At 40.5% G+C, this 25,287-nt stretch overlaps 1 long non-coding RNA gene across 1 annotated transcript; it reads right to left on the bottom strand.

Moving 5' to 3' along the window:
- Nucleotides 1-19,126: 19,126 nt before the first annotated feature.
- LOC118945344 lies at nucleotides 19,127-23,690 on the bottom strand. Its single transcript, XR_005040506.1, has 2 exons — nucleotides 21,747-23,690; nucleotides 19,127-21,695 (listed from the first exon to the last, which is right to left on the bottom strand). It is a non-coding gene; the product is annotated as an uncharacterized LOC118945344 (long non-coding RNA).
- Between the last annotated feature and the right edge of the window lie 1,597 nt (nucleotides 23,691-25,287).

Genomic DNA, 25,287 nt, shown 5'->3' with positions numbered 1-25,287 from the left:
GGCTGGAAGCTCCACCTACAAGTGACACACAGAACAGTCAGTGATTGTCCTCTCTCTCTCTCTCTCTCTCTCTCTCTCTCTTTCTATGTCTTTCTCTCTCTCTCTCTCTCTCTCTCTCTACCTTCCTCTCCCTCTCTATACCTTCCTCCCTCTCTCTCTCTCTCTCTCTCTCTCTCTCTCTCTTTCTTTCTCCAACTCTCCTCTCTCTTTTCACATATCTCTCTCTCTGATGTTACCTCTCTCTCTCTCCCTCTCACCCCTTGATCACAATCTTGAGTTCAGATTGCTTTATTGGCATGTAATACAAAGTGTAGATAATGGCAAAGCAGTATAGTGGTACAGCTCTCTCTGTCTCTCCTCACCTGTAGTGGTACAGCTCTTTCTGTCTCTCCTCACCTGTAGTGGTATAGCTCTCTCTGTCTCTCCTCACCTGTAGTGGTACAGCTCTCTATCTCTCCACACCTGTCCGCTCTGTCTCTCCTCACCTGTAGTGGTACAGCTCTCTCTGTCTCTCCTCACCTGTAGTGGTACAGCTCTCCCTGTCTCTCCACACCTGTCCTCTATGTCTCTCCTCACCTGTAGTGGTACAGCTTTCTCTGTCTCTCCTCAATGGAACCATCATCATGTTGTTGTATATAACTGACAGTAATACACAGTGGAAGCATCATCATGTTGTATATAACTGACAGTAATACATAGTGGAACCATCATCATATTGTTGTATATAACTGACAGTAATACACAGTGGAACCATCATCATGTTGTTGTATATAACTGACAGTAATACACAGTGGAACCATCATCATGTTGTTGTATATAACTGACAGTAATACATAGTGGAACCATCATCATGTTGTTGTATATAACTGACAGTAATACACAGTGGAACCATCATCATGTTGTTGTATATAACTGACAGTAATACATAGTGGAACCATCATCATGTTGTATATAACTGACAGTAATACACAGTGGAACCATCATCATGTTGTTGTATATAACTGACAGTAATACACAGTGGAACCATCATCATGTTGTTGTATATAACTGACAGTAATACACAGTGGAACCATCATCATGTTGTTGTATATAACTGACAGTAATACACAGTGGAACCATCATCATGTTGTTGTATATAACTGACAGTAATACACAGTGGAACCATCATCATGTTGTTGTATATAACTGACAGTAATACACAGTGGAACCATCATCATGTTGTTGTATATAACTGACAGTAATACACAGTGGAACCATCATCATGTTGTATATCACTGACAGTAATACACAGTGGAACCATCATCATGTTGTTGTATATAACTGACAGTAATACACAGTGGAACCATCATCATGTTGTTGTATATAACTGACAGTAATACACAGTGGAACCATCATCATGTTGTTGTATATAACTGACAGTAATACACAGTGGAACCATCATCATGTTGTTGTATATAACTGACAGTAATACATAGTGGAACCATCATCATGTTGTATATAACTGACAGTAATACACAGTGGAACCATCATCATGTTGTTGTATATAACTGACAGTAATACATAGTGGAACCATCATCATGTTGTTGTATATAACTGACAGTAATACACAGTGGAACCATCATCATGTTGTTGTATATAACTGACAGTAATACACAGTGGAACCATCATCATGTTGTTGTATATAACTGACAGTAATACACAGTGGAACCATCATCATGTTGTTGTATATAACTGACAGTAATACACAGTGGAACCATCATCATGTTGTTGTATATAACTGACAGTAATACACAGTGGAACCATCATCATGTTGTATATAACTGACAGTAATACACAGTGGAACCATCATCATGTTGTTGTATATAACTGACAGTAATACACAGTGGAACCATCATCATGTTGTTGTATATAACTGACAGTAATACACAGTGGAACCATCATCATGTTGTTGTATATAACTGACAGTAATACACAGTGGAACCATCATCATGTTGTTGTATATAACTGACAGTAATACACAGTGGAACCATCATCATGTTGTATATAACTGACAGTAATACACAGTGGAACCATCATCATGTTGTTGTATATAACTGACAGTAATACACAGTGGAACCATCATCATGTTGTTGTATATAACTGACAGTAATACATAGTGGAACCATCATCATGTTGTTGTATATAACTGACAGTAATACACAGTGGAACCATCATCATGTTGTTGTATATAACTGACAGTAATACACAGTGGAACCATCATCATGTTGTTGTATATAACTGACAGTAATACACAGTGGAACCATCATCATGTTGTTGTATATAACTGACAGTAATACACAGTGGAACCATCATCATGTTGTTGTATATAACTGACAGTAATACACAGTGGAACCATCATCATGTTGTTGTATATAACTGACAGTAATACACAGTGGAACCATCATCATGTTGTTGTATATAACTGACAGTAATTCATAGTGGAACCGTCATCATGTTGTTGTATATAACTGACAGTAATACATAGTGGAACCATCATCATGTTGTATATAACTGACAGTAAGACATAGTGGAACCATAATCATGTTGTATATAACTGACAGTAATACATAGTGGAACCATCATCATGTTGTTGTATATAACTGACAGTAATACACAGTGGAACCATCATCATGTTGTTGTATATAACTGACAGTAATACACAGTGGAACCATCATCATGTTGTATATAACTGACAGTAATACACAGTGGAACCATCATCATGTTGTTGTATATAACTGACAGTAATACACAGTGGAACCATCATCATGTTGTATATAACTGACAGTAATACACAGTGGAACCATCATCATGTTGTTGTATATAACTGACAGTAATACACAGTGGAACCATCATCATGTTGTATATAACTGACAGTAATACACAGTGGAACCATCATCATGTTGTTGTATATAACTGACAGTAATACACAGTGGAACCATCATCATGTTGTATATAACTGACAGTAATACACAGTGGAACCATCATCATGTTGTATATAACTGACAGTAATACACAGTGGAACCATCATCATGTTGTATATAACTGACAGTAATACACAGTGGAACCATCATCATGTTGTATATAACTGACAGTAATACACAGTGGAACCATCATCATGTTGTATATAACTGACAGTAATACACAGTGGAACCATCATCATTTTGTTGTATATAACTGACAGTAATACACAGTGGAACCATCATCATGTTGTTGTATATAACTGACAGTAATACACAGTGGAACCATCATCATGTTGTTGTATATAACTGACAGTAATACACAGTGGAACCATCATCATGTTGTATATAACTGACAGTAATACACAGTGGAACCATCATCATGGTGTATATAACTGACAGTAATACACAGTGGAACCATCATCATGTTGTTGTATATAACTGACAGTAATACACAGTGGAACCATCATCATGTTGTTGTATATAACTGACAGTAATACACAGTGGAACCATCATCATGTTGTATATAACTGACAGTAATACACAGTGGAACCATCATCATGTTGTTGTATATAACTGACAGTAATACATAGTGGAACCATCTTCATGTTGTTGTATATAACTGACAGTAATACATAGTGGAACCATCATCATGTTGTTGTATATAACTGACAGTAATACACAGTGGAACCATCATCATGTTGTTGTATATAACTGACAGTAATACACAGTGGAACCATCATCATGTTGTTGTATATAACTGACAGTAATACACAGTGGAACCATCATCATGTTGTTGTATATAACTGACAGTAATACATAGTGGAACCATCATCATGTTGTATATAACTGACAGTAATACATAGTGGAACCATCATCATGTTGTTGTATATAACTGACAGTAATACACAGTGGAACCATCATCATGTTGTTGTATATAACTGACAGTAATACACAGTGGAACCATCATCATGTTGTTGTATATAACTGACAGTAATACACAGTGGAACCATCATCATGTTGTATATAACTGACAGTAATACACAGTGGAACCATCATCATGTTGTTGTATATAACTGACAGTAATACACAGTGGAACCATCATCATGTTGTATATAACTGACAGTAATACACAGTGGAACCATCATCATGTTGTTGTATATAACTGACAGTAATACACAGTGGAACCATCATCATGTTGTATATAACTGACAGTAATACACAGTGGAACCATCATCATGTTGTTGTATATAACTGACAGTAATACACAGTGGAACCATCATCATGTTGTTGTATATAACTGACAGTAATACACAGTGGAACCATCATCATGTTGTATATAACTGACAGTAATACACAGTGGAACCATCATCATGTTGTTGTATATAACTGACAGTAATACATAGTGGAACCATCATCATGTTGTTGTATATAACTGACAGTAATACATAGTGGAACCATCATCATGTTGTTGTATATAACTGACAGTAATACACAGTGGAACCATCATCATGTTGTTGTATATAACTGACAGTAATACACAGTGGAACCATCATCATGTTGTTGTATATAACTGACAGTAATACACAGTGGAACCATCATCATGTTGTTGTATATAACTGACAGTAATACATAGTGGAACCATCATCATGTTGTATATAACTGACAGTAATACATAGTGGAACCATCATCATGTTGTATATAACTGACAGTAATACATAGTGGAACCATCATCATGTTGTTGTATATAACTGACAGTAATACACAGTGGAACCATCATCATGTTGTTGTATATAACTGACAGTAATACACAGTGGAACCATCATCATGTTGTATATAACTGACAGTAATACACAGTGGAACCATCATCATGTTGTTGTATATAACTGACAGTAATACACAGTGGAACCATCATCATGTTGTATATAACTGACAGTAATACACAGTGGAACCATCATCATGTTGTTGTATATAACTGACAGTAATACACAGTGGAACCATCATCATGTTGTATATAACTGACAGTAATACACAGTGGAACCATCATCATGTTGTTGTATATAACTGACAGTAATACACAGTGGAACCATCATCATGTTGTATATAACTGACAGTAATACACAGTGGAACCATCATCATGTTGTATATAACTGACAGTAATACACAGTGGAACCATCATCATGTTGTATATAACTGACAGTAATACACAGTGGAACCATCATCATGTTGTATATAACTGACAGTAATACACAGTGGAACCATCATCATGTTGTATATAACTGACAGTAATACACAGTGGAACCATCATCATGTTGTTGTATATAACTGACAGTAATACACAGTGGAACCATCATCATGTTGTTGTATATAACTGACAGTAATACACAGTGGAACCATCATCATGTTGTTGTATATAACTGACAGTAATACACAGTGGAACCATCATCATGTTGTATATAACTGACAGTAATACACAGTGGAACCATCATCATGTTGTTGTATATAACTGACAGTAATACACAGTGGAACCATCATCATGTTGTTGTATATAACTGACAGTAATACACAGTGGAACCATCATCATGTTGTTGTATATAACTGACAGTAATACACAGTGGAACCATCATCATGTTGTATATAACTGACAGTAATACACAGTGGAACCATCATCATGTTGTTGTATATAACTGACAGTAATACATAGTGGAACCATCATCATGTTGTTGTATATAACTGACAGTAATACATAGTGGAACCATCATCATGTTGTTGTATATAACTGACAGTAATACACAGTGGAACCATCATCATGTTGTTGTATATAACTGACAGTAATACACAGTGGAACCATCATCATGTTGTTGTATATAACTGACAGTAATACACAGTGGAACCATCATCATGTTGTTGTATATAACTGACAGTAATACATAGTGGAACCATCATCATGTTGTATATAACTGACAGTAATACATAGTGGAACCATCATCATGTTGTTGTATATAACTGACAGTAATACACAGTGGAACCATCATCATGTTGTTGTATATAACTGACAGTAATACACAGTGGAACCATCATCATGTTGTTGTATATAACTGACAGTAATACACAGTGGAACCATCATCATGTTGTATATAACTGACAGTAATACACAGTGGAACCATCATCATGTTGTTGTATATAACTGACAGTAATACACAGTGGAACCATCATCATGTTGTATATAACTGACAGTAATACACAGTGGAACCATCATCATGTTGTTGTATATAACTGACAGTAATACACAGTGGAACCATCATCATGTTGTTGTATATAACTGACAGTAATACACAGTGGAACCATCATCATGTTGTATATAACTGACAGTAATACACAGTGGAACCATCATCATGTTGTTGTATATAACTGACAGTAATACACAGTGGAACCATCATCATGTTGTATATAACTGACAGTAATACACAGTGGAACCATCATCATGTTGTTGTATATAACTGACAGTAATACACAGTGGAACCATCATCATGTTGTATATAACTGACAGTAATACACAGTGGAACCATCATCATGTTGTTGTATATAACTGACAGTAATACACAGTGGAACCATCATCATGTTGTATATAACTGACAGTAATACACAGTGGAACCATCATCATGTTGTATATAACTGACAGTAATACACAGTGGAACCATCATCATGTTGTATATAACTGACAGTAATACACAGTGGAACCATCATCATGTTGTATATAACTGACAGTAATACACAGTGGAACCATCATCATGTTGTATATAACTGACAGTAATACACAGTGGAACCATCATCATGTTGTTGTATATAACTGACAGTAATACACAGTGGAACCATCATCATGTTGTTGTATATAACTGACAGTAATACACAGTGGAACCATCATCATGTTGTTGTATATAACTGACAGTAATACACAGTGGAACCATCATCATGTTGTATATAACTGACAGTAATACACAGTGGAACCATCATCATGTTGTTGTATATAACTGACAGTAATACATAGTGGAACCATCATCATGTTGTTGTATATAACTGACAGTAATACATAGTGGAACCATCATCATGTTGTTGTATATAACTGACAGTAATACACAGTGGAACCATCATCATGTTGTTGTATATAACTGACAGTAATACACAGTGGAACCATCATCATGTTGTTGTATATAACTGACAGTAATACACAGTGGAACCATCATCATGTTGTTGTATATAACTGACAGTAATACATAGTGGAACCATCATCATGTTGTATATAACTGACAGTAATACATAGTGGAACCATCATCATGTTGTTGTATATAACTGACAGTAATACACAGTGGAACCATCATCATGTTGTTGTATATAACTGACAGTAATACACAGTGGAACCATCATCATGTTGTTGTATATAACTGACAGTAATACACAGTGGAACCATCATCATGTTGTATATAACTGACAGTAATACACAGTGGAACCATCATCATGTTGTTGTATATAACTGACAGTAATACACAGTGGAACCATCATCATGTTGTATATAACTGACAGTAATACACAGTGGAACCATCATCATGTTGTTGTATATAACTGACAGTAATACACAGTGGAACCATCATCATGTTGTATATAACTGACAGTAATACACAGTGGAACCATCATCATGTTGTTGTATATAACTGACAGTAATACACAGTGGAACCATCATCATGTTGTATATAACTGACAGTAATACACAGTGGAACCATCATCATGTTGTATATAACTGACAGTAAGTCACAGTGGAACCATCATCATGTTGTATATAACTGACAGTAATACACAGTGGAACCATCATCATGTTGTATATAACTGACAGTAATACACAGTGGAACCATCATCATGTTGTATATAACTGACAGTAATACACAGTGGAACCATCATCATGTTGTTGTATATAACTGACAGTAATACACAGTGGAACCATCATCATGTTGTTGTATATAACTGACAGTAATACACAGTGGAACCATCATCATGTTGTTGTATATAACTGACAGTAATACACAGTGGAACCATCATCATGTTGTATATAACTGACAGTAATACACAGTGGAACCATCATCATGTTGTATATAACTGACAGTAATACACAGTGGAACCATCATCATGTTGTTGTATATAACTGACAGTAATACACAGTGGAACCATCATCATGTTGTTGTATATAACTGACAGTAATACACAGTGGAACCATCATCATGTTGTATATAACTGACAGTAATACACAGTGGAACCATCATCATGTTGTTGTATATAACTGACAGTAATACATAGTGGAACCATCATCATGTTGTTGTATATAACTGACAGTAATACATAGTGGAACCATCATCATGTTGTTGTATATAACTGACAGTAATACACAGTGGAACCATCATCATGTTGTTGTATATAACTGACAGTAATACACAGTGGAACCATCATCATGTTGTTGTATATAACTGACAGTAATACACAGTGGAACCATCATCATGTTGTTGTATATAACTGACAGTAATACATAGTGGAACCATCATCATGTTGTATATAACTGACAGTAATACATAGTGGAACCATCATCATGTTGTTGTATATAACTGACAGTAATACACAGTGGAACCATCATCATGTTGTTGTATATAACTGACAGTAATACACAGTGGAACCATCATCATGTTGTTGTATATAACTGACAGTAATACACAGTGGAACCATCATCATGTTGTATATAACTGACAGTAATACACAGTGGAACCATCATCATGTTGTTGTATATAACTGACAGTAATACACAGTGGAACCATCATCATGTTGTATATAACTGACAGTAATACACAGTGGAACCATCATCATGTTGTTGTATATAACTGACAGTAATACACAGTGGAACCATCATCATGTTGTATATAACTGACAGTAATACACAGTGGAACCATCATCATGTTGTTGTATATAACTGACAGTAATACACAGTGGAACCATCATCATGTTGTTGTATATAACTGACAGTAATACACAGTGGAACCATCATCATGTTGTATATAACTGACAGTAATACACAGTGGAACCATCATCATGTTGTTGTATATAACTGACAGTAATACATAGTGGAACCATCATCATGTTGTTGTATATAACTGACAGTAATACATAGTGGAACCATCATCATGTTGTTGTATATAACTGACAGTAATACACAGTGGAACCATCATCATGTTGTTGTATATAACTGACAGTAATACACAGTGGAACCATCATCATGTTGTTGTATATAACTGACAGTAATACACAGTGGAACCATCATCATGTTGTTGTATATAACTGACAGTAATACATAGTGGAACCATCATCATGTTGTATATAACTGACAGTAATACATAGTGGAACCATCGTCATGTTGTATATAACTGACAGTAATACATAGTGGAACCATCATCATGTTGTTGTATATAACTGACAGTAATACACAGTGGAACCATCATCATGTTGTTGTATATAACTGACAGTAATACACAGTGGAACCATCATCATGTTGTATATAACTGACAGTAATACACAGTGGAACCATCATCATGTTGTTGTATATAACTGACAGTAATACACAGTGGAACCATCATCATGTTGTATATAACTGACAGTAATACACAGTGGAACCATCATCATGTTGTTGTATATAACTGACAGTAATACACAGTGGAACCATCATCATGTTGTATATAACTGACAGTAATACACAGTGGAACCATCATCATGTTGTTGTATATAACTGACAGTAATACACAGTGGAACCATCATCATGTTGTATATAACTGACAGTAATACACAGTGGAACCATCATCATGTTGTATATAACTGACAGTAATACACAGTGGAACCATCATCATGTTGTATATAACTGACAGTAATACACAGTGGAACCATCATCATGTTGTATATAACTGACAGTAATACACAGTGGAACCATCATCATGTTGTTGTATATAACTGACAGTAATACACAGTGGAACCATCATCATGTTGTTGTATATAACTGACAGTAATACACAGTGGAACCATCATCATGTTGTTGTATATAACTGACAGTAATACACAGTGGAACCATCATCATGTTGTATATAACTGACAGTAATACACAGTGGAACCATCATCATGTTGTATATAACTGACAGTAATACACAGTGGAACCATCATCATGTTGTTGTATATAACTGACAGTAATACACAGTGGAACCATCATCATGTTGTTGTATATAACTGACAGTAATACACAGTGGAACCATCATCATGTTGTATATAACTGACAGTAATACACAGTGGAACCATCATCATGTTGTTGTATATAACTGACAGTAATACATAGTGGAACCATCATCATGTTGTTGTATATAACTGACAGTAATACACAGTGGAACCATCATCATGTTGTTGTATATAACTGACAGTAATACACAGTGGAACCATCATCATGTTGTTGTATATAACTGACAGTAATACACAGTGGAACCATCATCATGTTGTTGTATATAACTGACAGTAATACACAGTGGAACCATCATCATGTTGTTGTATATAACTGACAGTAATACATAGTGGAACCATCATCATGTTGTATATAACTGACAGTAATACATAGTGGAACCATCATCATGTTGTTGTATATAACTGACAGTAATACACAGTGGAACCATCATCATGTTGTTGTATATAACTGACAGTAATACACAGTGGAACCATCATCATGTTGTTGTATATAACTGACAGTAATACACAGTGGAACCATCATCATGTTGTATATAACTGACAGTAATACACAGTGGAACCATCATCATGTTGTTGTATATAACTGACAGTAATACACAGTGGAACCATCATCATGTTGTATATAACTGACAGTAATACACAGTGGAACCATCATCATGTTGTTGTATATAACTGACAGTAATACACAGTGGAACCATCATCATGTTGTATATAACTGACAGTAATACACAGTGGAACCATCATCATGTTGTTGTATATAACTGACAGTAATACACAGTGGAACCATCATCATGTTGTATATAACTGACAGTAATACACAGTGGAACCATCATCATGTTGTATATAACTGACAGTAATACACAGTGGAACCATCATCATGTTGTATATAACTGACAGTAATACACAGTGGAACCATCATCATGTTGTATATAACTGACAGTAATACACAGTGGAACCATCATCATGTTGTATATAACTGACAGTAATACACAGTGGAACCATCATCATGTTGTTGTATATAACTGACAGTAATACACAGTGGAACCATCATCATGTTGTTGTATATAACTGACAGTAATACACAGTGGAACCATCATCATGTTGTTGTATATAACTAACAGTAATACACAGTGGAACCATCATCATGTTGTATATAACTGACAGTAATACACAGTGGAACCATCATCATGTTGTATATAACTGACAGTAATACACAGTGGAACCATCATCATGTTGTTGTATATAACTGACAGTAATACACAGTGGAACCATCATCATGTTGTTGTATATAACTGACAGTAATACACAGTGGAACCATCATCATGTTGTATATAACTGACAGTAATACACAGTGGAACCATCATCATGTTGTTGTATATAACTGACAGTAATACATAGTGGAACCATCATCATGTTGTTGTATATAACTGACAGTAATACATAGTGGAACCATCATCATGTTGTTGTATATAACTGACAGTAATACACAGTGGAACCATCATCATGTTGTTGTATATAACTGACAGTAATACACAGTGGAACCATCATCATGTTGTTGTATATAACTGACAGTAATACACAGTGGAACCATCATCATGTTGTTGTATATAACTGACAGTAATACATAGTGGAACCATCATCATGTTGTATATAACTGACAGTAATACATAGTGGAACCATCATCATGTTGTTGTATATAACTGACAGTAATACACAGTGGAACCATCATCATGTTGTTGTATATAACTGACAGTAATACACAGTGGAACCATCATCATGTTGTTGTATATAACTGACAGTAATACACAGTGGAACCATCATCATGTTGTATATAACTGACAGTAATACACAGTGGAACCATCATCATGTTGTTGTATATAACTGACAGTAATACACAGTGGAACCATCATCATGTTGTATATAACTGACAGTAATACACAGTGGAACCATCATCATGTTGTTGTATATAACTGACAGTAATACACAGTGGAACCATCATCATGTTGTTGTATATAACTGACAGTAATACACAGTGGAACCATCATCATGTTGTTGTATATAACTGACAGTAATACACAGTGGAACCATCATCATGTTGTATATAACTGACAGCAATACACAGTGGAACCATCATCATGTTGTATATAACTGACAGTAATACACAGTGGAACCATCATTATGTTGTTGTATATAACTGACAGTAATACACAGTGGAACCATCATCATGTTGTATATAACTGACAGTAATACACAGTGGAACCATCATCATGTTGTTGTATATAACTGACAGTAATACACAGTGGAACCATCATCATGTTGTTGTATATAACTGACAGTAATACACAGTGGAACCATCATCATGTTGTTGTATATAACTGACAGTAATACACAGTGGAACCATCATCATGTTGTATATAACTGACAGTAATACACAGTGGAACCATCATCATGTTGTTGTATATAACTGACAGTAATACACAGTGGAACCATCATCATGTTGTTGTATATAACTGACAGTAATACACAGTGGAACCATCATCATGTTGTTGTATATAACTGACAGTAATACACAGTGGAACCATCATCATGTTGTATATAACTGACAGTAATACACAGTGGAACCATCATCATGTTGTTGTATATAACTGACAGTAATACACAGTGGAACCATCATCATGTTGTTGTATATAACTGACAGTAATACACAGTGGAACCATCATCATGTTGTATATAACTGACAGTAATACACAGTGGAACCATCATCATGTTGTTGTATATAACTGACAGTAATACACAGTGGAACCATCATCATGTTGTTGTATATAACTGACAGTAATACACAGTGGAACCATCATCATGTTGTTGTATATAACTGACAGTAATACATCGTGATACAGTAATACATCCTCTCCTTGTTTTGGCGGCGCTCGGCGCTCGGGCGCTCGGCGCTCGGGCGCTCGGCGCTCGGCGCTCGGCGCTCGGCTTCGCCGGTCTTCCAGCCATCATCGATCCACTTTTTATTTTCCATGCGTTTTCTTTTTGTCTTGTTTTTCCTCACACCTGGTTTCAATTCCCTCAGTCATTTGTTGTGTATTTAACCCTCTGTTTCCCCCATGTCTTTGTGTGGGATTGTTTACTGTAAGTGCTTGTGCACATGTTGTTTGGTGCGCAACGGGTTTTTGTACCCAATTTTTATTTTTATGCCGTGGGTTTTGCTATTAAACGGCTCCGGCTAATTACCAAGTTCTGCTCTCCTGCGTCTGACTTCCCTGCCACCGATTACGCACCCCTTACAAATGTAGATATTATTATATAGACACTGTCTTTATTAATGTAGATATTATTATATAGACACTGTCTTTATTAATGTAGATATTATTATATAGATACTGTCTTTATTAATGTAGATATTATTATATAGACACTGTCTTTATTAATGTAGATATTATTATATAGACACTGTCTTTATTAATGTAGATATTATTATATAGATACTGTCCTTATTAATGTAGATATTATTATATAGATACTGTCTTTATTTATGTAGATATTATCATATAGATACTGTCTTTATTAATGTAGATATTATTATATAGACACTGTCTTTATTAATGTAGATATTATTATATAGACACTGTCTTTATTTATGTAGATATTATTATATAGATACTGTCTTTATTAATGTAGATATTATTATATAGACACTGTCTTTATTAATGTAGATATTATTATATAGACACTGTCTTTATTAACGTAGATATTATTATATAGATACTGTCTTTATTAACGTAGCTATTATTATATAGACACTGTCTTTATTAATGTAGATATTATTATATAGACACTGTCTTTATTAACGTAGATATTATTATATAGACACTGTCTTTATTAATGTAGATATTATTATATAGACACTGTCTTTATTAATGTAGATATTATTATATAGATACTGTCTTTATTAATGTAGATATTATGATATAGACACTGTCTTTATTAATGTAGATATTATTATATAGACACTGTCTTTATTAATGTAGATATTATTATATAGACACTGTCTTTATTAATGTAGATATTATTATATAGACACTGTCTTTTTTAATGTAGATATTATTATATAGACACTGTCTTTATTAACGTAGATATTATTATATAGATACTGTCTTTATTAACGTAGATATTATTATATAGACACTGTCTTTATTAATGTAGATATTATTATATAGACACTGTCTTTATTAACGTAGATATTATTATATAGACACTGTCTTTATTAACGTAGATATTATTATATAGACACTGTCTTTATTAATGTAGATATTATTATATAGACACTGTCTTTATTTATGTAGATATTATTATATAGACACTGTCTTTATTAATGTAGATATTATTATATAGATACTGCCTTTATTAATGTAGATATTATTATATAGATACTGTCTTTATTAACGTAGATATTAATATATAGACACTGTATTAATGTAGATATTATTATATAGATACTGTCTTTATTAATGTAGATATTATTATATAGACACTGTCTTTATTAATGTAGATATTATTATATAGACACTGTCTTTATTAATGTAGATATTATTATATAGACACTGTCTTTATTAATGTAGATATTATTATATAGATACTGCCTTTATTAATGTAGATATTATTACATACATATTGTCAATATTAATAAAGACTGTATGTAATAATATGTACATACATGAAGACTTTATACTGGCGGATTATAATATTATCTACAACGGTCTTGAAGGAGTTTCCACATATGCAGAGAACTTGTTGGCTGCTTTTCTTTCACTCTGCGGTCAAACTCATCCCAAATCACCTCAATGGGGTTGAGGCCAGGTGATTGTGGAGGCCAGGTCATCTGATGCAGTACTCCATCACTCTCCTTGGTCAAATAGACCTTACATAGCCTGGAGGTGTGGTTTGGTCATTGTCCTGTTGAAAAACAAATGATAGTCCCACTAAGCACAAACCAGATGGGATGGCGTATTGCTGCAGAATGCTGTGGTATCCATGCTGGTTAAGTGAGCCTTGAATTCTAAATCAATCAAGACAGTTTCACCAGCAAAGCACCCCCCACACCATAACACCTCCTCCATGCTTCATGGTGGGAACCACACATGCGGAGATCAAAAATCTCAAATTTGGACTAATCAGACCAAAGGACAGATTTCCACCGGTCTATTGTCCATTACTCGTGTTTCTTGACCCAAGCAAGTCTCTTCTTATTATTTGTCACGTTCTGACCTCTATTTCCTTTGTGTTGTATTTCTTTAGTATGGTCAGGGCGTGAGTTGGGTGGGCAGTCTGTTTGTTTTTCTATGTTGTGGGGCAGTTCTATGTTTTCGGCCTAGTATGGTTCTCAATCAGAGGCAGGTGTCATTAGTTGTCTCTGATTGAGAATCATACTTAGGTAGCCTGGGTTTCACTGTGTGTTTGTGGGTGATTGTTCCTGTCTTTGTGTAGTGTTCACCAGATAGGCTGTATTAGGTTTCACGTTCCGTTTGTTGTTTTCGTATTTATTTAGTTATTTCATGTATCGTCATTCATTCATTAAAGAACATGAGTGACCACCACGCTGCATTTCGGTCCTCTCTTTCAACAAACGAAGAACGCCGTTACAGAATCACCCACCACACTCGGACCGAGCAGCGTGTTAACAGGCAGCAGCGAAAGGAGGACGTTATGGACAGCAATGGCATGGAGTATACTACTTGGGAGGAGATCGACAGGTGGCCGGCCGACCCAGGGAGAGTGCCGGAGCCCGCCTGGGATTCGATGGAGCAGTGCGCGGAAGGTTATCAGAGAATGGAGTTGGCGAAGCAGGCACGGCGGCGCGGAAGGAAGCCCGAGAGGCAGCCCCAAAAATTTCTTGGGGGGGGGGCTAACAGGGAGTATGGCTACGCCAGGTAGGAGACCTGGGCAGACTCCCTGTGCTTACCGGGGGGCTAGAGAGACCGGACAGGCACCGTGTTATGCAGTAGTGCGCACGGTGTCTCCAGTGCGGGTGCATAGCCCGGTGCGGTATATTCCAGCTCCGCGTGTCTGCCGGGCTAGATTGAGCGTCGAGCCTAATGCCATGAAGCCGGCTCTACGCAGCTGGTCCCCAGTGCGTCTCCTTGGGCCGGCTTACATGGCACCAGCCTTGCGCTCGGTGTCTCCGGTTCGCCTGCATAGCCCAGTGCGGGCTATTCCACCACGCCGCACTGGCAGGGCGACCGTGAGCATTCAACCAGGTAAGGTTGGGCAGGCTCGGTGCTCAAGAGCTCCAGTGCGCCTGCACGGTCCGGTCTATCCGTCACCACCTCCACACCCCAGCCCTCCGGTGGCAGCTCCCCGTACCAGGCTGTCTCTCCGGCCCATCCGTCCAGAGCCTTCCTCCTCTCCAGCGCTGCCGGAGTCTCCCGCCTCTCCGGCGCTACCAGAGCCTTCCTCCTCTCCAGCGCTGCCGGAGCCTCCCGCCTGTCCGGCGCCTCTGCCGGAGCCTCCCGCCTGTCCGGCGCCGCTGCCGGAGCCTCCCGCCTGTCCGGCGCCGCCATCGGAGCTTCCCGTCTGCCCAGCGCCATCGGAGCTTCCCGTCTGCCCAGCGCCATCTGAGCTTCCTGTCTGCCCAGCGCCATCTGAGCTTCCCGTCTGCCCAGCGCCAGTGCCGCCCGTCTGCCCAGTGCCGCCCGTCTGCCCAGCGCCGCCAGTGCCGCCCATCTGTCCCGAGCAGCTGTCCCTCTGTCCCGAGCAGCTGCCCCTCTGTCCCGAGCAGCTGCCCCTCTGTCCCGAGCAGCTGTCCCTCTGTCCCGAGCAGCTGCCCCTCTGTCCCGAGCAGCTGTCCCTCTGTCCCGAGCAGCTGTCCCTCTGTCCCGAGCAGCTGTCCCTCTGTCCCGAGCAGCTGTCCCTCTGTCCCGAGCAGCTGTCCCTCTGTCCCGAGAAGCTGCCCCTCTGTCCCAAGCAGCCCCTCTGTCCAGTGGGGTCATTGAGAGGGGTGGGCATGGTGAGTAAGCCACGGAGGCGGACAATAAGGCGGACTAAGACAATGGCGAAGTGGGGTCCGCGTCCCGCGCCAGAGCCGCCACCGCGGACAGACGCCCACCCAGACCCTCCCCTATAGGTCAAGGTTTTGCGGCCGGAGTCCGCACCTTTGGGGGGGGGTACTGTCACGTTCTGACCTCTATTTCCTTTGTGTTGTATTTATTTAGTATGGTCAGGGCGTGAGTTGGGTGGGCAGTCTGTTTGTTTTTCTATGTTGTGGGGCAGTTCTATGTTTTCGGCCTAGTATGGTTCTCAATCAGAGGCAGGTGTCATTAGTTGTCTCTGATTGAGAATCATACTTAGGTAGCCTGGGTTTCACTGTGTGTTTGTGGGTGATTGTTCCTGTCTTTGTGTAGTGTTCACCAGATAGGCTGTATTAGGTTTCACGTTCCGTTTGTTGTTTTCGTATTTATTTAGTTATTTCATGTATCGTCATTCATTCATTAAAGAACATGAGTGACCACCACGCTGCATTTCGGTCCTCTCTTTCAACAAACGAAGAACGCCGTTACATTATTGGTGTCCTTTAGTGGTGGTTTCTTTGCAGCAATTCGACCATGAAGGTCTGATTCACACAGTACTCTGAAAAGTTGATTTTGAGATTTGTCTGTTACTTGAACTCTGTGAAGCATTTATTTGGGCTGCAATTTCTGAGGCTGGTAACTCTAATGAACTTATCCTCTGCAGCAGAGGTAACTCTGGGTCTTCCTTTCCTGTGGCGGTCCACATGAGAGCCAGTTTCATCATAGAGCTTGAAGGTTGTTGTGACTGCACTTGAAGAATAGTTCAAAGTTCTTGAATTTTTACATATTGACTGAACTTCATGTCTTAAAGTAATGATGGACTGTCCTTTCTGTTTGCTTATTTGAGCTGTTCTTGCCATAATATGACTACCTCATGAAGCTGGTTGAGAGAATGCCAAGAGTGTAAAAAGCTGTCAAGGCAAAGGGTGGCTATTAGAAGAATCTCAAATAGGAAATATATTTTTGATTTGTTTACACTTCTTTGGTTACTACATGATTCCATTTGTGTTATTTCATAGTTTTGATGTCTTCACTATTATTCTACAATGTAGAAAATAGTAAAAATAAGGAAACCCCTTGAATGAGTAGGTGTGTCCAAACTATTGACTGGTACTGGATTTAGGTATTTTAGCTGAAATTTGTATTTTCAAAATACAAAATACTTTTCTATACCATTTTTTAAAAAGTGGTTTACAATTGTGGGTCCCCCTTTTACCCTGCATTGGTATCAGAAATCCTATGGCATTATGGTGTGATAAGTTAACTACATGTAAATGTACAGATATTCTAATGAGCTCCACCCCAAAACAAGGCCAATAATAATACCCAGTGTGCTTTGCACTTGATTTTAGCATGCTCATTTTCACATATACAGCCGAAACAGTTAGAAAGAGTTTGTGCATGTCTTATGATGACATTTTGTGACGTTTTTGTTCGTTTTGGACTTAGTGAGGTTCTTTTTCATCTGTTCATTTTTTCTAGAGGCAAGTCGAAGTTAGGACCCAAAGTCTACGCCCCTTCGTCTGTGATTGGTCAACAGTTGGGATTCTTCAACAGATTCTTCCACATTCAACAACAGATGACTTGTTTTCATGCACATTTTTTTCTTTGAGAAACACCAAACATCTTAGTTAGTAAAATGACCCTTGGCAAAAACGTCAAAATTAATGACAGATTTCTTGAGTTATTTTAAATACACACATCCTCGCTGCAGAGAGCCAGACTACAGAAATCACAGATATCCCCTTAGTCTTAAAACTTGACTTTTATTATTCACAGAACCAATCTAAAAAGATCACAAAACAATTGTATCGACTAGCGACCCGCTTGGACAGTTATGTGCCTGTGTTCTGATATTCTGTCGGCCAATCAAAGGAAGGAAATGTTTCGGCGCCTGGCATCCTTGGGTTGGTGCAACGGCCGGATGACTGGGGAGGGCGCTGGGCACTACAGGTTTGATGTGTTGCCATGTTTGCATTGTTCTGCCTCTTTCACATCTTAACAGAGTGTTGAATTGGGAGTAATTTGGTGGAGGCTAAGACCAAACAGTAGCATGTGTGAGTTCCGGTTAATAAACCATTCAATTCGGGAACTCAATCCTTGTTTATTCATTTATTTATGATCTATGGAGATCATTAGACTTTATTCTAGTTTAAGAAACAACACTATTGTTTATTGCAAAAACAATAGGTATATTTTATTGTAAACTAGAGCATCACTAAGCAACAATAAAAATATTCAGAAATGTCTAAATATTATGCAGCGAAAACAGACAAATATATCCAAATGGGATTGTAAAAACCACATTGTGGGCCTGATAGAACACATCGATGGGATTGTAGAAACCACATTGTGGGCCTGATAGAACACATCAATGGGATTGTAGAAACCACATTGTGGGCCTGATAGAACACATCAATGGGATTGTAAAAACCACATTGTGGGCCTGATAGAACACATCAATGGGATTGTAGAAACCACATTGTGGGCCTGATAGAACACATCAATGGGATTGTAGAAACCACATTGTGGGCCTGATAGAACACATCAATGGGTATTGTAGAAACCACATTGTGGGCCTGATAGAACACATCAATGGGTATTGTAGAAACCACATTGTGGGCCTGATAGAACACATCAATGGGATTGTAGAAACCACATTGTGGGCCTGATAGAACACATCAATGGGATTGTAGAAACCACATTGTGGGCCTGATAGAACACATCAATGGGTATTGTAGAAACCACATTGTGGGCCTGATAGAACACATCAATGGGATTGTAGAAACCACATTGTGGGCCTGATAGAACACATCAATGGGATTGTAGAAACCACATTGTGGGCCTGATAGAACACATCAATGGGATTGTAGAAACCACATTGTGGGCCTTGATTAATATCCACCATGTTAGATCAGCATCGCTGAATGGGCACCAATGATGGTGACTTATGCCCCACAGTCTGCTATCCCCTACAGTCTGCTATCCCCTACAGTCTGCTATCCCCTACAGTCTGCTATCCCCTACAGTCTGCTATCCCCTACAGTCTGCTATCCCCTACAGTCTGCTATCCCCTACAGTCTGCTATCCCCTACAGTCTGCTATCCCCTACAGTCTGCTATCCCCTACAGTCTGCTATCCCCTACAGTCTGCTATCCCCTACAGTCTGCTATCCCCCACAGTCTGCTATCCCCTACAGTCTGCTATCCCCTACAGTCTGCTATCCCCTACAGTCTGCTATCCCCTACAGCCTGCTATCCCCTACAGTCTGCTATCCCCTATAGTCTGCTATCACCCACAGTCTAATATCCCCCACAGTCTGCTATCCCCTACAGTCTGCTATCCCCTACAGTCTGCTATCCCCTACAGTCTGCTATCCCCCACAGTCTGCTATCCCCTATAGTCTGCTATCACCCACAGTCTAATATCCCCTACAGTCTGCTATCCCCTACAGTCTGCTATCCCCTACAGTCTGCTATCCCCTACAGTCTGCTATCCCCTATAGTCTGCTATCACCCACAGTCTAATATCCCCTACAGTCTGCTATCCCCTACAGTCTGCTATCCCCTACAGTCTGCTATCCCCTACAGTCTGCTATCCCCCACAGTCTGCTATCCCCTACAGTCTGCTATCCCCTACAGTCTGCTATCCCCTATAGTCTGCTATCACCCACAGTCTAATATCCCCCACAGTCTGCTATCCCCTACAGTCTGCTATCCCCTACAGTCTGCTATCCCCTACAGTCTGCTATCCCCCACAGTCTGCTATCCCCTACAGTCTGCTATCCCCTATAGTCTGCTATCACCCACAGTCTAATATCCCCCACAGTCTGCTATCCCCTACAGTCTGCTATCCCCCACAGTCTGCTATCCCCTACAGTCTGCTATCCCCTATAGTCTGCTATCACCAACAGTCTGCTATCTCCCACAGTCTGCTATCCCCTATATTCTGCTATCCCCCACAGTCTGCTATCCCCTACAGTCTGCTATCCCCCACAGTCTGCTATCCCCTACAGTCTGCTATCCCCTATAGTCTGCTATCACCAACAGTCTGCTATCTCCCACAGTCTGCTATCTCCCACAGTCTGCTATCCCCTACAGTCTGCTATCCCCTACAGTCTGCTATCTCCCACAGTCTGCTATCCCCCACAGTCTGCTATCCCCCACAGTCTGCTATCACCTACAGTCTGCTATCACCTACAGTCTGCTATCCCCCACAGTCTGCTATCCCCTACAGTCTGCTATCCCCCACAGTCTGCTATCACCTACAGTCTGCTATCCCCCACAGTCTGCTATCCCCCACAGTCTGCTATCACCTACAGTCTGCTATCCCCCACAGTCTGCTATCCCCCACAGTCTGCTATCACCTACAATCTACGTTCCTTGTACTGTCCCCCACGGTCTACGGTCCTTGCTCTATCTCCCACGGTCTACCTTCCTTCTAATGTCCCCCACGGTCTACGGTCCTTGCTCTATCTCCCACGGTCTACGTTCCTTCTACTGTCTCCCACGGTCTACGTTCCTTCTAGTATCCCCCATGGTCTACGGTCCTTGTTCTATCTGCCACAGTCTCCTATCCCCCACAGTCTACTAACCCCCACAGTCTCTGTTCCTTCTGCTTTCCCCCACGGTCTTCATTCCTTGTTCTTTCCCCCACGGTCTGCGTTCCTTGTTCTATCTCCCAAGGTCTGCGTTCCATATATTTCATTCCAAGTGGTATTGGGGTTGATCCATGACAGAGGACACTGGGGGGTATTGGGGTTGATCCTATAGGGTGTTGGGGTTGATCCATGACAGAGGACACTGGGGGGTATTGGGGTTGATCCTAGAGGGTGTTGGGGTTGATCCATGACAGAGGACACTAGGGGGTATTGGGGTTGATCCTAGAGGGTGTTGGGGTTGATCCATGACAGAGGACACTAGGGGATATTGGGGTTGATCCATGACAGAGGACACTAGGGCGTATTGGGTTTGATCCTAGAGGGTATTGGGGTTGATCCATGACAGAGGACACTAGGGGGTATTGGGGTTGATCCATGACAGAGGACACTAGGGGGTATTGGGGTTGATCCATGACAGAGGACACTAGGGCGTATTGGGGTTGATCCATGACAGAGGACACTAGAGGGTATTGGGGTTGATCCATGACAGAGGACACTAGGGGGTATTGGGGTTGATCCTAGAGGGTGTTGGGGTTGATCCTAGGGGCAATTGGGGTTGATCCTAGAGGGTATTGGGGTTGATCCATGACAGAGGACACTAGAGGGTATTGGGGTTGATCCTAGAGGGTGTTGGGTTGATCCTAGAGGGTATTGGGGTTGATCCTAGAGGGTGTTGGGTTGATCCTAGAGGGTGTTGGGGTTGATCCTAGAGGGTGTTGGGGTTGATCCTAGAGGGTGTTGGGGTTGATCCTAGAGGGTGTTGGGGTTGATCCTAAGGAGAATTGAGGTTGATCCTAAGGGGAATTGGGGTTGATCCTAGAGGGTGTTGGGTTGATCCTAGAGGGTGTTGGGGTTGATCCTAGAGGGTGTTGATGTTGATCATAGGGGGAATTGGGGTTGATCCATGACAGAAGACACTGGGGGGTATTGGGGTTGATCCTAGAGGGTGTTGGGGTTGATCCATGACAGAGGACACTAGGGGGTATTGGGGTTGATCCTAGAGGGTGTTGGGGTTGATCCATGACAGAGGACACTAGGGCGTATTGGGTATGATCCTAGAGGGTATTGGGGTTGATCCATGACAGAGGACACTAGGGGGTATTGGGGTTGATCCATGACAGAGGACACTAGAGGGTATTGGGGTTGATCCATGACAGAGGACACTAGGGGGTATTGGGGTTGATCCTAGAGGGTGTTGGGGTTGATCCTAGGGGCAATTGGGGTTGATCCTAGAGGGTATTGGGGTTGATCCATGACAGAGGACACTAGAGGGTATTGGGGTTGATCCTAGAGGGTGTTGGGTTGATCCTAGAGGGTATTGGGGTTGATCCTAGAGGGTGTTGGGGTTGATCCTAGAGGGTGTTGGGGTTGATCCTAGAGGGTGTTGGGGTTGATCCTAGAGGGTGTTGGGGTTGATCCTAGAGGGTGTTGGGGTTGATCCTAGGGGGAATTGGGGTTGATCCATGACAGAGGACACTAGAGGGTATTGGGGTTGATCCTAGAGGGTGTTGGGTTGATCCTAGAGGGTATTGGGGTTGATCCTAGAGGGTGTTGGGTTGATCCTAGAGGGTGTTGGGGTTGATCCTAGAGGGTGTTGGGGTTGATCCTAGAGGGTGTTGGGGTTGATCCTAGAGGGTGTTGGGGTTGATCCTAAGGAGAATTTAGGTTAATCCTAAGGGGAATTGGGGTTGATCCTAGAGGGTGTTGGGTTGATCCTAGAGGGTGTTGGGGTTGATCCTAGAGGGTGTTGGGGTTGATCCTAGGGGGAATTGGGGTTGATCCATGACAGAAGACACTGGGGGGTATTGGGGTTGATCCTAGAGGGTGTTGGGGTTGATCCATGACAGAGGACACTAGGGGGTATTGGGGTTGATCCTAGAGGGTGTTGGGGTTGATCCATGACAGAGGACACTAGGGGGTATTGGGGTTGATCCATGACAGAGGACACTAGGGGGTATTGGGGTTGATCCATGACAGAGGACACTAGGGCGTATTGGGGTTGATCCATGACAGAGGACACTAGAGGGTATTGGGGTTGATCCATGACAGAGGACACTAGGGGGTATTGGGGTTGATCCTAGAGGGTGTTGGGGTTGATCCTAGAGGGTGTTGGGGTTGATCATAGGGGGAATTGGGGTTGATCCATGACAGAAGACACTGGGGGGTATTGGGGTTGATCCTAGAGGGTGTTGGGGTTGATCCATGACAGAGGACACTAGGGGGTATTGGGGTTGATCCTAGAGGGTGTTGGGGTTGATCCATGACAGAGGACACTAGGGCGTATTGGGTATGATCCTAGAGGGTATTGGGGTTGATCCATGACAGAGGACACTAGGGGGTATTGGGGTTGATCCATGACAGAGGACACTAGAGGGTATTGGGGTTGATCCATGACAGAGGACACTAGGGGGTATTGGGGTTGATCCTAGAGGGTGTTGGGGTTGATCCTAGGGGCAATTGGGGTTTATCCTAGAGGGTATTGGGGTTGATCCATGACAGAGGACACTAGAGGGTATTGGGGTTGATCCTAGAGGGTGTTGGGTTGATCCTAGAGGGTATTGGGGTTGATCCTAGAGGGTGTTGGGGTTGATCCTAGAGGGTGTTGGGGTTGATCCTAGAGGGTGTTGGGGTTGATCCTAGAGGGTGTTGGGGTTGATCCTAGAGGGTGTTGGGGTTGATCCTAGGGGGAATTGGGGTTGATCCATGACAGAGGACACTAGAGGGTATTGGGGTTGATCCTAGAGGGTGTTGGGTTGATCCTAGAGGGTATTGGGGTTGATCCTAGAGGGTGTTGGGTTGATCCTAGAGGGTGTTGGGGTTGATCCTAGAGGGTGTTGGGGTTGATCCTAGAGGGTGTTGGGGTTGATCCTAGAGGGTGTTGGGGTTGATCCTAAGGAGAATTGAGGTTAATCCTAAGGGGAATTGGGGTTGATCCTAGAGGGTGTTGGGTTGATCCTAGAGGGTGTTGGGGTTGATCCTAGAGGGTGTTGGGGTTGATCCTAGGGGGAATTGGGGTTGATCCATGACAGAAGACACTGGGGGGTATTGGGGTTGATCCTAGAGGGTGTTGGGGTTGATCCATGACAGAGGACACTAGGGGGTATTGGGGTTGATCCTAGAGGGTGTTGGGGTTGATCCATGACAGAGGACACTAGGGGGTATTGGGGTTGATCCATGACAGAGGACACTAGGGGGTATTGGGGTTGATCCATGACAGAGGACACTAGAGGGTATTGGGGTTGATCCA

This window comes from Oncorhynchus mykiss, chromosome Y, assembly GCF_013265735.2.
Source record: "Oncorhynchus mykiss isolate Arlee chromosome Y, USDA_OmykA_1.1, whole genome shotgun sequence".
NCBI classification, from domain to species: domain Eukaryota; kingdom Metazoa; phylum Chordata; class Actinopteri; order Salmoniformes; family Salmonidae; genus Oncorhynchus; species Oncorhynchus mykiss.
The sequence above is the reverse complement of the archived record's forward strand: the minus strand, read 5'-3'. Positions and strand labels throughout refer to the sequence as shown.